The 15203-nt window shown below is 40.7% G+C and overlaps 1 protein-coding gene across 1 annotated transcript in view; it reads left to right on the top strand.

Annotated features, from left to right (window-relative positions):
* The first annotated feature begins 1492 nt into the window (after positions 1-1492).
* fhit (fragile histidine triad diadenosine triphosphatase) overlaps positions 1493-15203 on the top strand; it is a 127791-nt gene continuing 114080 nt past the window's right edge. Inside the window, exons 1-2 of the mRNA XM_040029155.1 lie at positions 1493-1533; positions 11742-11808. The gene's annotated coding sequence lies outside the window, so the exon portion shown is untranslated. The remainder of the gene's footprint in view (positions 1534-11741; positions 11809-15203) is intronic.

Here is a 15203-nt window from a genome sequence, read left to right as displayed (position 1 = left end):
GGCCCCGCCAATCGGCCACCAGGAGTGAGCCGGTACATACATGAGCGCCCAGCCCCAGACGACAAGAACCACCAACACACCAACGTCTGAGGGCATCAGCCACCAGCAGGGAGTGTGGTGAAGGAGGATAGGCCTCCGTATTTTGGAGGGCCTGAGATGTTCCCAGAGAGGTCGAGTCTAAGACCCAACCTGACATATAGACACAGACGAACAGAGGCACGCGGACACAGACGTGCATTCCCACCCCCATATACACAACCAAATACTTGGCACTCACCCGACGTGGAGACAGACACAAATAGACACTGCACAGACAGTCACACTCCCCAAACATACTCTATATCCCAGGTCCAGGTATCCCCGCCCTCAGAGGGGCAAGCCGCACCTAGACCCAGGAGATGTAACCCTTCTCTCTGGGGTGGAGGCAAGCAGACCACCTCCTTATCTGCAGTAGCAGGGAGGCCCCGCATCCCAGACCCCAATCTGGCGACCAGCACCTCCTCCCAGCCCCCCAGCCCTGACGGCTAACAGAACCGGGGTGAGTGAAGACCTCAAACACCCCCCACGCCCGCTCATATGTAGTGTTGCTGTGTGCTGTTCTAAAGTGCATTTAAAACTCAGGAGAGCATGGTTCCTGCTTCCTGACAGAGAGCAGCACGGCTCCTCCCGAAAACCCTCAGTGTCTACATGCATTTAAAATTGAGGGTAGGGCACCAGCACCAGAGGGGGGTTGGAGTACACCGACCATCCTCTGGATGCTGTAAAACGTGCCCACCCCCAAGACCCTATATGTATGTGTTATGTGAGAGTGTGAGTAATGTGGATGTCTAGGTTGCAGAATAAAATAGCAGCAGGATTTTTAAAATGAAGTTGTTAATCCAACGGTTAATCCAAAAGTTAATCCCTGAGCGAACAGGAAAGGGAAATGGATTTTGAAATGCAGTTTATTAAAGTGGAATTCAAAAATGAATTTACAAATGGAGAATTTATTCTACAATTCATTATTTCAGCACAGAATTCTTTATTTCGATGCACGTGGCTCTTGTGGTCCTCCATAGGTATTAGGTAATAGTTCACTTGGGAAAGTAGTTTCATTTTATGTCGTTGTTTAATGCACCTTGAGGCAACTGCTGTTGTGATTTGGCGCGTTATATAAATGAAACTGAATCGAACTGAATTTCTTATTGAGTCTTAAGTATTTAACTTTCTGGCTTTCAGGATTACGCCTACACAAACTACACGTGTATGTGGGAATTTTCTGTTATTCTGGATGTAAGTTGCATCATTTTTGTGTCATACTTTGTTTCTCACATCCAATCAATATTTTAACCGAAAGCATATTTCAGTTAAATGATTACAGAAAATAATCTGTCGAATCTGTGAAAAATATTCCTCCTGGCTGTGAACGCCACGTAAAGATCGTCCCTCGTGCACTCTGGTACTTGTAGTTTTTCAAACATGTTTTTCGGTCTACAACGCGTTCATACAACTACACTTCCCATAATGCACGCGGGTGAAGCTGTCTGACAGACGGTGAGTGTGTCGAACATTTACTTGTTTTGAAAGTGCCTTTAGCACTAGCTCACTAGCTCCTGTCGGCATGTCTCTGTTATCTTGTTGTTTTTTCTTAACTGTAAACGTGCCCGTGATTTTTAACAAAATCTTTACTGAACAATAACGGGGCCAGACCCGGTACGCGATTTCCTGTGCTCCACGTGACAATGTATACCGCAAACTTCCGCGAGCTTAACAGTCCCTTTAAATTAGCCAGCCTGGCTAGCTGAAGGCCCCGTGTTTGAAAGTAAAATAATGAGTCAGCGAGCGCGATACTGACACGCAGATATCCACTGAAAATTGCGTGTGGTCAGCTGACCCGTCCTTCCCATGTGCTGCTCACAACGTTTTACAGAACAATGCCCCCCGCCCCTCCACACCGCAGTGTCTAAGGGTTGGTTGTGCTGTGGGAGCTGTTACCTGTCATGGTTAAAGTTTACCTGTCACTGAAGATAAAGGGCTGCTCACGTTTACGTGTGATAAACCATCGGACCTGCCACATTCATAGGACACAAGGGAAGGGTTAAGCCATTGATTTTACAGTCATGAAAATCGTGTGCCATCCCTACAGTGACTTGAGGATTCAGTGCTAAGGAAAAAAGAAACCGGGATGGCCCAACAACTTACTGCCATGCGTGATATTATTTACATTTCACCTTTCATTTAATGTATTGCATTCATTTAGAGTATGCTTGTCCCTTGTTGAAGCCATTGTGTCGTACTTATTGGGCTTTTTAGTTACTGCAGCTTAAATATTTAGGGCATGAGAACTGTAAAGGCTCCTTTTTTATCTGCTCTGATAAGGGTCCACTCCTGAACAATAATAGTGTAATAGAAACAATAATAATAGTAATGTTTGATGATGGTCATAGTGGCAACAGGAAAGGTCATATTTCACACTTAAACCGTAATGCTTACTGCTGTGTCGTATTTGACGATAACTTTTTTTTGGGTGAGTTTTCAAGGCTGTTACATCATCAGTGTGATTTTTTCCTCTGAAAAACCAAATAAATAAATTGCACAATACATCTTTAAGCAAATCTAAAAAAAAAAAAAAAAAAGTCAGATGTAGCAAATATGATACAAATTATAAATCATATACAGAAATGAAAATAAATAAAATCTTTTTTTAAACAAATTTATCAGATGGTTCAATAAACTTTAATTTTCTAGCAAATATTTCTTATTTAAGGCACAGCTTCAAGGTGAATGAACAAAGTAATCTAAAATGTAGTCAGAAAACCGTGGTCTAACTTTACCTATACAACTGTGTGTTGTCATTAAATGACTCTGAAAGCATGATGAATTTCGATGTTAGTCCATAAAGCACCGGTGGCTTGTTACGCATTGTTCAGTCTGCCCCAAACTTCATGTTTCACTAAAGTCCCAACCTGAGCGCATCTTTATGCCAGTAGTCAGGGATAGTTTGAGCTCGACCTAGTGGGAACTAAATAATTTAATGTTTTATTAGTTATTTTGATGGACTTCTTCTTATTCACCTCATGTGGTTAAAATAAACGTTAGCTGCAACGTGATGAAGGCTGTTTTATGGGCTTTACTACTGAGTGTGGTAGTGTGCCACCTACCAGCATTCAATGAAGCTGCTCCAGCACTACATGTCTGAAATTCAGAACCCTTATGGGTAATATAGAATTACCAGTTAACCTAAATAACTTGCTTATGCAAAAGCCAATTAAAGTTTAATCTAAATTATTGCAAGAAAACCCGAAACTGCATCTTCCTCTACTATCAGCATAATCCAGCTGCAGCATATCTCAAGGTACCCCAGGTTGTAAGGGCCCTGTCATTGCTTTTTGCAGCTTTAATTTCTAGATATGGCTCTGGAAACCTGGAAACTCAGACCTCTGCTGTGCTGGTAGTAATTTCTGTACTTACGTCTGCAATGATGGAGGTAACAGTGGGACCTCACACAAAAATAATTTTTTGAGTTTGTATTTTTAGATTCGTTTTTTAAGTGATGTTGTAATTGTAATCCACAATTACACACACACGACTCATTCCATGGGGGGGGGGGGGGGGGTTCCATTACTTAATTATAACAATAATAATACTACATTTAATGAATTGCTGAAAAATAATCAGTATGGGTTCAGAAACAACAGATCAACAACTATGCATTGATAGACTTAATGGAAGAGATAACAGAATGTATAGATAATAAGAGGTACGCACAGGTACGTTGGATACTGTTAATCATGAAATTCTATTAAAAAAAACTGGAAAGGTACGGGTTTAGGGGAGTGGTTTTGGACTGGTTAAAAAGCTGTTTAGGGAAAAGGCAACAATATGTACAAATAGATGAATATAAATCTAATTTGATGCATATTGCTTGTGGAGTACCTCGTTTATTATGTACATAGTCTGTGCAGAATCTCGCAGAATTTAAAGTTTGTAATATTTGCAGATGACACAATTATACTGTGTTCAGGTGCGGAATTGCCACAAGTTTTGGAGATGATCACACAGGAATTAACGATATTAAAGAAGTGGTTTGATATAAATAAATTATCATTGAATCTAGATAAAACCAAATTTCTGTTGTTTGGAAACCAAAAGAAAAACATCAAAGTAGAAATATGTGTTGACAATGTATGTTTAGAAAGAGTAAATGAAATACAATTTCTTGGTGTGATCATTGACCACAAGGTCTGTTGGAAACCACACATTACTTATGTTCGAGGGAGACTGGCACGGGGCATTGCTGTCCTGGGGAAAGCAAAGCAAATATTGGATCAGAAAGCCCTGCATATATTATACTGTGCTTTACTACTGCTGTATACGAGCTACTGTGTAGAGGTCTGGGGAAACACATACAAAAGTAATACACTAACAATACCTACAACACAGAAAAGGGCCGTTAGATTAATAAATAATGCAGGGTACAGGGATCATTCAAATGGACTATTTTTCAAAATGCAAGCTATTAAATTCCAGGACTTGGTGGAGTTTAAAACAGCGCAAATAATATATAAAGTAAAACAAATAAAACGCTTCCAAAACAAATCTGTAAATTGTTTTTAGAAAGAGAAGGTGAGTATAACTTAAGAGGGAAATGGAATTTAAAAATACAAAGTTATTAGAACAACTTTAAAAAGTACGTCTCTCTGTAGCAGGAGTTAAACTATGGAACAGTTTAACAGAAGAAATGAAAGAAAGTAACAATATAAACCAGTTTAAAATGAAATATGAAAAGCACACTCTTAGCAAATATAAGAATGAAGAAAACAGGGTTAACCCAGTAATGTTGCTCGTAATACTGTTTTAGTTTGTTTGTCTCATAAAGTAACTATACTGTGGTGGGGCTTCTTTATTTGTTTTGTCTTTGCTTTACTTTTGCTTCATATGTTGTTTGTTTAATTTAAGGCTAAAAGAAAATTAAATCAATGAGAGGTAAAACTTGAGGGGGTGGGGACTAATAAGTACACTTCTGCCTACTGCTTTTCAAACAAAAGAATAGAATGATATTTTGTAATGACTGTGAAGGCACATGTTTGGAAAAAAATGAACTGAACTAATTTGTGATACCATTCCTTACATTACTTTTGAGCTACTGTGTAACACGAGCTAACATACATTATCAAATAATTACCTCCGAACAACACAAACACAGAAACCACATCGCCTCCCAAATGAGGACACACATGCCTTTTAGTGTTTACTGAATTAATACAGTAGTGTATTACATGTTACAAAAATTGAAAGTTTATTATGGTAACTTTGTAATGCAATAAATATGAGTTAAACCCAACATTGGCTGCAAATACACGTTTTCAAAAGTGGTAATGATGTGTATGCATCTCAAGATAAGGGGCGTTTTAAAGTAATGATGTGCGATACCACTGATTTCCTTTCTGATCCGATACCAAGTAAAATTCAGGGTGGTATCGACGATACTGATCCGATAGCGATACTCTGTACAAAAACTTATTTTATTTATTGTATCTCAAATTTAAGTGTCATAATGATTAAAGGACAACCGATTACTTGTTCTTATCACTTAATAATGCAGAGTTCATCATATAGAAATAAAAAAACTGAAGTTGTGCTATTTGAACACCTTGCCTGCCTGCAGCACTAAAGGACTCCATGAGAGACGTCTGTCTCGCCCTAGCAGCACCTGTCCCTGTCCAGTTCGCCTCAACATACACTCCTCATATTCTGTGATATGATTTACTCTGAGGTGTTTGACAAGGTTAGTGGTGTGGCCACAACACCTCACTTTTTTGCCACATGTATCGCAAACCAGCTCAGCTGTTTGTGGAGGTAAAATACGTCCGCACATGACTCCAATTACGCTCAGCCATTGTTGTGAGTGCGCACGCCAAGGGGCTGCAGACATTTATGCAGCCGTATTTCGCACATGACTATGAAAGGCGGAAGAGGAAGTAGTTCCTTCGAATGTAGACAATCTGAATGATATAGTTACTTTCCACTGTGTTCCTGTTAATGATAAATTACAAATTTACCCTAAATTACTAAAATATCGATATTTTAATGTGAGAATCGATTCTAGAACATAAATGACTGGTATCGGAGGAATCGATATTTCAGGATCGATCTGCACATCACTATTTTAAAGTCGCTTTTTTGAACAAGAGGCACTTAGAGATGGATATGAAGTACCTCACTGTGCCAGCCGTACAGTGAGGATGATGTGGCCACTGCATTTGCATGTGCCTGTATTACTTTTGCATTGTTTTCTGATTGTATGGAAGGACTTTTAATATTCTCATCTCTTTAACATCTAAACACGATTTTGGTACTAGTTTACTGATATTAAAACATTTGATATGTCAAAGCAAAATACTGTTCCTCCAAAAGGAAAACCTGTCCATGCCTTCATCACCTCTAGATTGGACTACTGCTGTTCTCTGAACATTCCTCTGTTCGTCGCTTGTAGTTGGTCCAAAGCACTGCTGCATGTCCTGTAACAGGTATTAGATGGCGTGATCATATCACTCCAGTTTTAGCAAGTTTACACTGGCTCTTTGTCTATTTTCATATTGATTTTAAGAGTTTTCTTTTACTTTCATAGTTCAAAATGTTATGGCAATCAGCTGCATGAATTTATATAACAAAACTTACACCATCGATCTAAATGCTCTTGCATGCAGCCAAGGTCTTAATTAAAGCATGGGTGGATTTCTTAGTTGCATTGTCTGGATTAACCTCCCACTTGATATTCATACTGCAGAGTGTATACAGTCTTTAAAATCCTATCTTAAAATTCCCTTATTTACCTCGACTTTTAATTCAAGTTCAGTTTGAGCCTCATCAGGTTTTACGTTATCTTTTTTATTAGTTGATCTATGTCCCCCCCCTTTGCTTTTTAATGTTCTGTAGACAAAACTGACATTGACATGCACAGACAGCTTTTTCTGAGTTGTACCTACTGCCAGTCCAGAGGGAGTGCAAGAAAGAAGGAGCGCATAGAGCAGAAAAGTAGTTCCCTTTGCCTTATGGTACTTTAACTTTATTCCATTTCTGTGACAATAATTTACCAAAAATTGTTGGTTCTGTAAAGCAGCTGGCACGATGTCAGTCTTATTGTCAGCAGATGTTAACATTAGGCCACATTTTAATCAATACGCAAATTTTGGAAATGTCAAAGAGTTGAATTTCTTGTATGGTGGACCCACATGTAACACTGACCTGGAGTTTGTCAGGTGATATGGCGCTGTATGAATAGACACACTGACATAAGACATGGACCTTCACAATAAAACAGGAAATAACAACACAAACGCAGACTAGACTCTGAACTACACCGGCAGGAAAAACAAGGGCACCAAAACAAAACCTAAGAACTAAAGCCTTAACCAGAATAAACTGAAACATAGAGTTCTAATAATAATCAAGAAAGGACACGAATCAGAATACAATACAAAAGCAAACCAAAACATGAGAACTCAAAATACTGGGTCAAACTGACCCAGAACCATGACAGGACATATTAATTCAAATCCATTAATATGTCCATGCAGCTCTGTGAATGGCCAAAGTCATTCACAGAGCTGCTGCTTTGACAGTATGAGGCTGGTCTTTGAGCCAGCAAATGTTTTCAGGTTTCTATTATGATATTTTTCCACTGTATGTAAACTTAAGCTTCTTTGCTGTTATTATTATGTTACTGTTACTGTTAGTATTAGTACAAGAGATTCACATAATGCAGATCTACTTCAGCAAGTCATTAAAGCATCAGATGTAGGGGTGGTTTTTGATTATCGATTAAAATCTATTCTAATTTGGATAATGTGATATCGAGTCTTTAAAAATCCTGAATCGATTTTTTAAATATAAATTTATTTTGCCCAAAACGCCAGAATCTCAGGTTTGGTGTGCTGCTGACATCAGAGGTGAATGAAGGATATATGGTGCAGAATATAACTGCACGCAGCTCCACCTATTGGGCCATTTGTTTCTCGGATCCAGTGATCTGAGGGGGGTGAAACCTTTTACATCAGGCCCTACTGTCTTCTTTATCCCATTGTTCATGCTGTGAATGATACTCAACTCTGCGTCGTGCTGTCTGTCTTGCGAGGCATGGTCTGATGTGTTGAACACTTAACACTGTGTTCTGGTAATGGGGTGCTGCCATAACACTGCGCTGCTGTTTCCACAGCTATTCGTGATGCACACGCTGTGATAAGTACACAGCTCAAGTAGCCTATGGACTATTGTCTTCGATAATGCAAGTGATGACATCCTAGCTTTGAAATCACCAAGGAAGAAGCCAGGGCTCATCCTTTGGGCTCCTCTGATCAGGTCATCTAGTTTCCCATCCTTTGCACCTTTCAGATGCAGTGAGGATAGGGGCATAGGCACTGCATGACATTAACGTTTGCTAGGGCACAATAAAGAGTCATCATAAGGCTTGCTATATATGCTATGATAACTGCATAATGTGGCTAACTGCCACACTGAAACATTTGAATTCAAATTTGAATTGCTGACACCTGAGCTGGCACTAAAATTCTCTCAACTTTAATTTTCTTAATTTTTAGAATCATTTATTGTAAAATTGTATTTAATTAGCTGTTCTCTTCATTGCTATTAAGGAAGCTTGCATGAATCCTCCACCCCTAATAGGAACCATCTGGCCATAAGAAACAAAACTTAGCATGTAAATGAAAAAAATTTCAGGTTTGCAGTTTGCCATTGTACTTGATGCTCAAAGACAGACAAAGTTAATTTACACCAGTGGCAGTTTTACATTGGTACCAAAGGCTGGTGGAGCCAGCGGTTCAAATTTAATTTGAGAATGGCTGCATTTGATCTTTCATCATTAGATAAGTGACACCGTGTCCCTCAGATTGATTGACCTGCTTAACGTCATAACTTCACATGGGGATTTGCAAACAAGGATGGATAATGTAAGAGGCCTGTGTCAATTATGCATCTTTTATTCATGCCACAACAATACGTCATATAGTTTGTTTTCCTTGCCTCTGCTTCATGTATGAAACTTCTTTTTTAGGTTTGCCTTTGTTATTTTTCTAGAGACTTATCAGAATATCTCTTGGTGTTATCTGTCTCCACCTACCTGTCCAGCAAAGGTAGTTGGTGGTAGGCAAGTCTCAGCAGTAGCCATCTAGGCATTGTTTCCAACAACCTAGGCTCTTGTGGCCCACTCAGTGGATACTCCATTTTTCCTCCTGCATCTTACTGGTCCAAGTCTTGATTGCTGTAGACCAGGGGAGGGCAACTCCTGGCCTCGAGCGCCGGTGTCCTGCAGGTTTTAGATATCACCCTGGGTCAACACACCTGAATCACATGATTAGTTTGTTGCCCATTACGGCTTTTACTATACTGGTCTACTTGATTTTCATAGTTTATTCGATCTTTATTATTTATTTTTTATATTTTTTATTTTAAGTTATTACAGTCAGAATGTACAGGACCGGGGGATGGGAAAGAGAAAGAATAAGAAAAGAGAAGTTGGGAAGAAAGTTAACAGAAGGAAAGATGAAGAGAGCCAGAGAAACAAAAACAACACAGCAACAATCAACTTAAGCGTCACCCAGCAGCCACAGTGTAGAAGCCTGTGGCAGCTGTCCGTGCCAGAGCAGACCGAGCTCGGAGTCCACAGACCCGAGACCCAAAGGCCCCCCAGCAGGGGCCCGACAGAGCTGCTAACCCTATCCCAGGCAGGGTAAACCGTTGCCTTGCTCTATTACTCATCGTAGGCATCTAAATCGCTTCTCTGGTCCTTCAACCAGGACCAGTTTGCCTTGGAGACCCTAGCAATATATGAGTTAACCTGCTTTACAAGTAGGCTGGACCCTGGCCTTTCTGTCTGTCTCTCTGGACGGCACAAAAAATCAGGCGAATATTACTGCCCACAGTAATTCTACCATCTGAACTGTTAAAGTATTAAACACCTTGCATTTAGTCATTCCATAACGGGTTCTTTTTCAAAGATGAGTAAGAAGTGTGAAAATACTGTTGTACACAAAAAAGAAAGCCAAACAAAAAAACTGCCTGTTTTTGTGTAGACTCAAGACTCAGTGCTGAAAATAACTCATGGAGTGTTTTTACCATCTCTGAGCAGCAAATAATGCAATTGTTTGTTTAGAGTGACGATGATAGACTTAAGGGCACTGGCATTAACCATAAAGACTTCATACTCACAGTGGAGCACAGGTGGAGTGGTCCAGAGTACTTGACTTGTGTATCACTATAGTAGCTCCAAACACTCAATATATATTACCAGCTTTTCACCAGTATGTCAGTTGTGGCACTGGTACTGGAGCTATTTTATGAAGATGCTGCTAATGCAGATGCACTGGCTCTTTTTCTTATGGAAGCTGAGACCCTTCAGTCTATGCAGCAACAGGACGATTTTCTGTAACTCGGTTTTGGCAACTGTGATGAACTTTGCTGTGGTTTGCATGAAGAGCAGCATTAGAGCTGGTGACTGAATAAAGGTAGCTCTGTGATTGGCTGCAAACTGGACACTTTTAAAGATGTGCTGGAATGAACAAAGTGTTCTCCATCACAGTGGAGCTCCTTCTCTGACATGCTGACTTAGCTCTGCTGCCACAAGAAGACATCAGACAGGAAATCATGCGTGCAAGTTGTTATCACCCTGTATTTTTGATATCATCCCATGATTGTGGCAGCAGAGGGTTTATTGCTGCTGTCATCTAATAAAACTTAGGGAGGGGAGGGGGAAGAGTGCTGACTTACTGAGCTCTAACGTGACAAAGGATTTTAGATGGTTCCAAAAATAAAATGTCAGTGTTGCCATTTTGGCAAGTGTTTGTAAGTATTGTGTAACTTTGTTAGATGTGGGTACCACAGTTTAGGTAGTTAATGAGAATGGCGGATTGGGGCTGCAGCTGCAGTAATGCAGACGCTGCACCGGTCCGTCGTGGTGAAGAGGGAGCTGAGTGTAAAAGCGAAGCTCTCAATTTACAGGTTGATCTACGTCCCTACCCTCACCTATGGCCACGAGCTGTGGGTAGTGACCGAAAGAACGAGATCGCGGATACAAGTGGCAGAAATGAGCTTCCTCCGAAGGGTGGCTGGCCTCTCCCTTAGAGACAGGGTGAGAAGTTCAGCCATCCGGGAGGGGCTCAGAGTAGAGCCGCTGCTGCTCCACATCGAAAGGAGCCAGCTGAGGTGGTTTGGGCATCTGACAAGGATGCCTCCTGAGTGAGGTGTTCCAGGCATGTCCCACCGGGTGGAGGCCCCGGGGCAGACCCAGGACACACTGGAGAGATTATATCTCTCGGCTGGGAACGCCTTGGTGTTCCCCCGGATAAGCTGGAGGAGGTGGATGGGGAGAGGGAGGTCTGGGCCTCTTTGCTTAGGCTGCTGCCCCCGCGACCCGGCCCCGGATAAAGCGGATGAAGATGGATGGATGGATGGCTTCAAATTTATTTACATAATCAGGCTTCATCTATTTCTGTGCCCATCAGTACTGTTTAAAAATAAAAGTAATAGAAAGTTAGAAAGAGAGGCTGCTGGCTGTAATAATTCCTCAGTTGTAAGCCATCAGTGTGTCTATGCACACTGTACAAGGTCAGTGGAGCTGCCATCTGATTTCCACCAAGAGGGTTAATGTGGAGGAGCAGAAAACTGAATATGAGTGCTCCACCTCTCCCCTTGTTGGTTCTTACATTCACATCAAAATAACATCCACTCTGCTTTCTCCTTCCCAGCATGTACATTCTGCCTCAGCCACAAACGCAAGCAGTCTACTGAACCACTGAGAAGCCATCCTTCAAGGTAAAGATCACAGCGCTAGCTCACTGCTGTTTTGCAATTCTGTGGAAAAGAAAAACTTAAGCAAATAGCTGCAAACTGTGTCTACTTGATACAAAACACAGTCTTCGTAGCATGCACATTTCAGTACACATGAACATAACTTTGCAAAGACAAGAAAACATGTAAAAGTATATTTTTGGAATACATTTTCTAAAACAAACATATTGTTAAATGTGAGTACTGTCTGTTCTCTGTGCTCTAGGGAGAAAAACAATCTTTGACAGTTGTTTTGAAAACAGTTGGCATCAATTTGAAGTGTACACAATTAGTTATTAATACATGCAAACTCACCAGTGGAATCCTTCAAGGTGGAGTATTCATCATCACTAATAAATAAATGCAAATCAGTTGTGCTGCAAACACACTCCTGTGAGGAGCCGTGTTAAAGCAAATGGCTCATTCAGAGTTTGTGAGCTGACAGTGCTTCAGGCTGAAGCCTCAGTAATTCACTCAGTGACTTTCATTCTGAAGAGGAGGGAGTCGTTTGAAAGACCAAGCCCGACAGGAAGGGAGGGAGGCTCAGAACTCATAGACAATCAGCCAGATAATAAGAAGGATCACTATTATTACATCTATAAACAGCATCTAATCGGTGCAGTATGCAAGCATTACACTCTAGTGTTTTGGTGGAGTACTGAGTAATAATAGTAATCTTATTGTTCTTCTTGTTATTATTATTGTTATTATTACCACAATCCCTTCATTTCCTTCATGGTCTAAGCAAAAACGCCCAGACCTCCTTCTCTCTAGTTACCTCATCCAGGTTATCCAAAGAAACACGGGCATTTCCAGGCCAGCCAAGACATACAATCTATCACAAGCACCTAACCAAAAAAGCATGCTTGTAAAATGCCGGAACCAACTTGTCTGAGTTCTGTTAATATAGAGGTTTGGCACTCTACACTATTCGAGCCCCACTTGAATGACTGCACTCTATCTCTAAGGGAGAGGCCAACCACCCTTCAGAGAAAGCAGATTTCTGCTGTTAGTATATTCTCAGTCTTTCAGTCACTCAAAACTCATGAGAACAGGGATGTAGATCGACTGGAAAGTTGATAGATTTGCTTTTACACTGGGCTCTCTCTTCACTACAGTGGACAGCGCTACAGCTTTAGTGTCACTGCAGCTGTAGTCTCAGTCCATCTGTTAATCTCCTGCTCCCTTCTCACTTGTGAACACAACCCTGAGATGCTTAAACTCCTCCACATTGGGCAGCCACTCATCCCTGAACTTGTTTCTCCCTACTTTGTGTCTGACCTCCTTTACTGTACACCTTTGCCGATTTGATGAAAGCCCAATTGGGATAACCACATGCTTTAAGATCTCCTGAACCCAAAACCTCTTCTGATAATGACCCACACCCATTTTCACAACTTGGCTCATGTGATTAGGTACATGGTCAATAGTGGGTCAACACGCAGGACCGGGCTCAGCTGTATGTCATTGGGGAAACTCCACCAATTTGTCTTAGAACTGAGGAAGCTTCTCAGATGAAAGATGAAACATTTGATTTTCCAACTCAGAAATTTCATAGGCGGCAGAAACATCTGATCCACATTTGTAGAGCTATCCATATTCATCATGTGTTTTTGATTAAATATATGGTTGACTCAACGCAGTCCAGCTGCCCTTCTTCTCCAGTTCCTTAGATTTTGTTTTAATGTGATGAAAATGAAATTTTACCTCTCACAGCTTTAACTTTTTCCCAGAAAACAATTGCTGATGTTCCAGGCAGATCATTATAGTCTACATATAAATCCTACAGTTTAAAAAAAGAATTAATCTTTAAGCAATGATGTTTTAAATCTCCAGTTTTTACTTGGTGAAATAACCTTCTTATTTAGTAGAATTAAAGACACAGGAGCATGATCACTGACAGCTATAGGATGTTTCTCAGTGTGTGAAATGTCACATTTTGTCAGGCAGCGCTGCGTGGCAGGCAGGACTCAGACACAAGGGATGAACTCAAAACCACAGCTTTATTTGCTGGCACGGGGAAACGAGCATACAAAGCAAACTAAACTAAACTGGGAAATAACAAACTAAACTCACAGGGAGCTCCACACAGCATGAGGGACGACACCGACTCAGAGAAACACAGGGTTTAAATACACTGGGAAGTAACGCGGGGAATGAGACACAGAAGGAGGGCACAGCTGGGAGAAATCAGAACTGACGAGGCAAGGAAGCAAAGCAGGACACATTCACATTAGACACGGACCTTCAAAGTAAAACAGGAAGTATAACACAGAGAGGCGAACTTGACACAGTGGAGACAGCAACTAAGAAACACAGAAACATAAACCATAAGCCAGAGGACTCTAAGAACCAAGGAGGGAAATACTGAGCATGGAACACAAGAAACTAGACTCGAAGGAGAAACAAAAGACCAACCATAAGAACATAATTCACAATACAGAGGGACAGAAAACACAAGAAACTCAAAACATGCGAAGACACAGACCAAGAAACACGGACTTTACACAGAACAGAGGGGACACAGAGAAACATGAGGGGCAAGGGATCAAAACTAGAAACCATAGAATAAATCACACGAGTACTCGACAAAACACAAAAATCACACAGAACTAAAAACGCTGGGTCAGGAGACCCAGGATCCTGACACATTTAGCTGCTGACTAGAAAAGAATCCAGATGAGAGTTCGAGTGATGGACATGTAAACTCGGGTGAAGAGATTATCCCTTCTGAAAAGATATCTATAAACGTAAATGTTGGGGACAGGAAAGAATGAGGATCCTGAAGGAGTAATAGCACATCATCTGCATAAAAGAGAACTTTGTGTTCTGTGTTAACGTTTGAAATGCCCTTAGTATTGCTATTGTATCTTATAGTGTAAACTAGTGGTTCAATGAGCAATGCAAATAGAGATGGAGCCACAGGGCATCTTTGCCTGATAGCATTCAGGAGAGTGAAGCTGACATTGACCTGTCAGTGGTGACTGCCTTTGGGGATGTGTAAAATGCTTTTATCCAACCAATAAAGGATTCTCCAAACCAAAATTTTTCAAGTGCTGCAAATAGAAATGATTGAACTCTAGTATTGCTGAATTTGTGAATATCTTCCATATTTGGTTCATGGTCAGAGGTGTTTATATAAAAATCCCCCCCACCCTCCTAAAAAAAAAAAATATTCGTAGAACTATGGGAAGACTTGCTGAGTCCTCGATAACTGTGCTTGTTGTTGGGTTGTTGTTGTCTTTTTTGATCAAGTATGTTTGTCAGATATTTACCAGAATTATTATTGTATTCAATGTTGTCATGTCTCAGCTGCTGTATAAGAAACTTTGTCTTAGTGTTGTTGTTTAACTCCTATGTTTGTTCTATGTTTGATCAGA

Source organism: Simochromis diagramma, unplaced genomic scaffold, assembly GCF_900408965.1.
Source record: "Simochromis diagramma unplaced genomic scaffold, fSimDia1.1 OVJJ01000352.1, whole genome shotgun sequence".
Classification (NCBI taxonomy): Eukaryota; Metazoa; Chordata; class Actinopteri; order Cichliformes; family Cichlidae; genus Simochromis; species Simochromis diagramma.
This window is presented reverse-complemented; position numbering and strand designations above follow the sequence as displayed.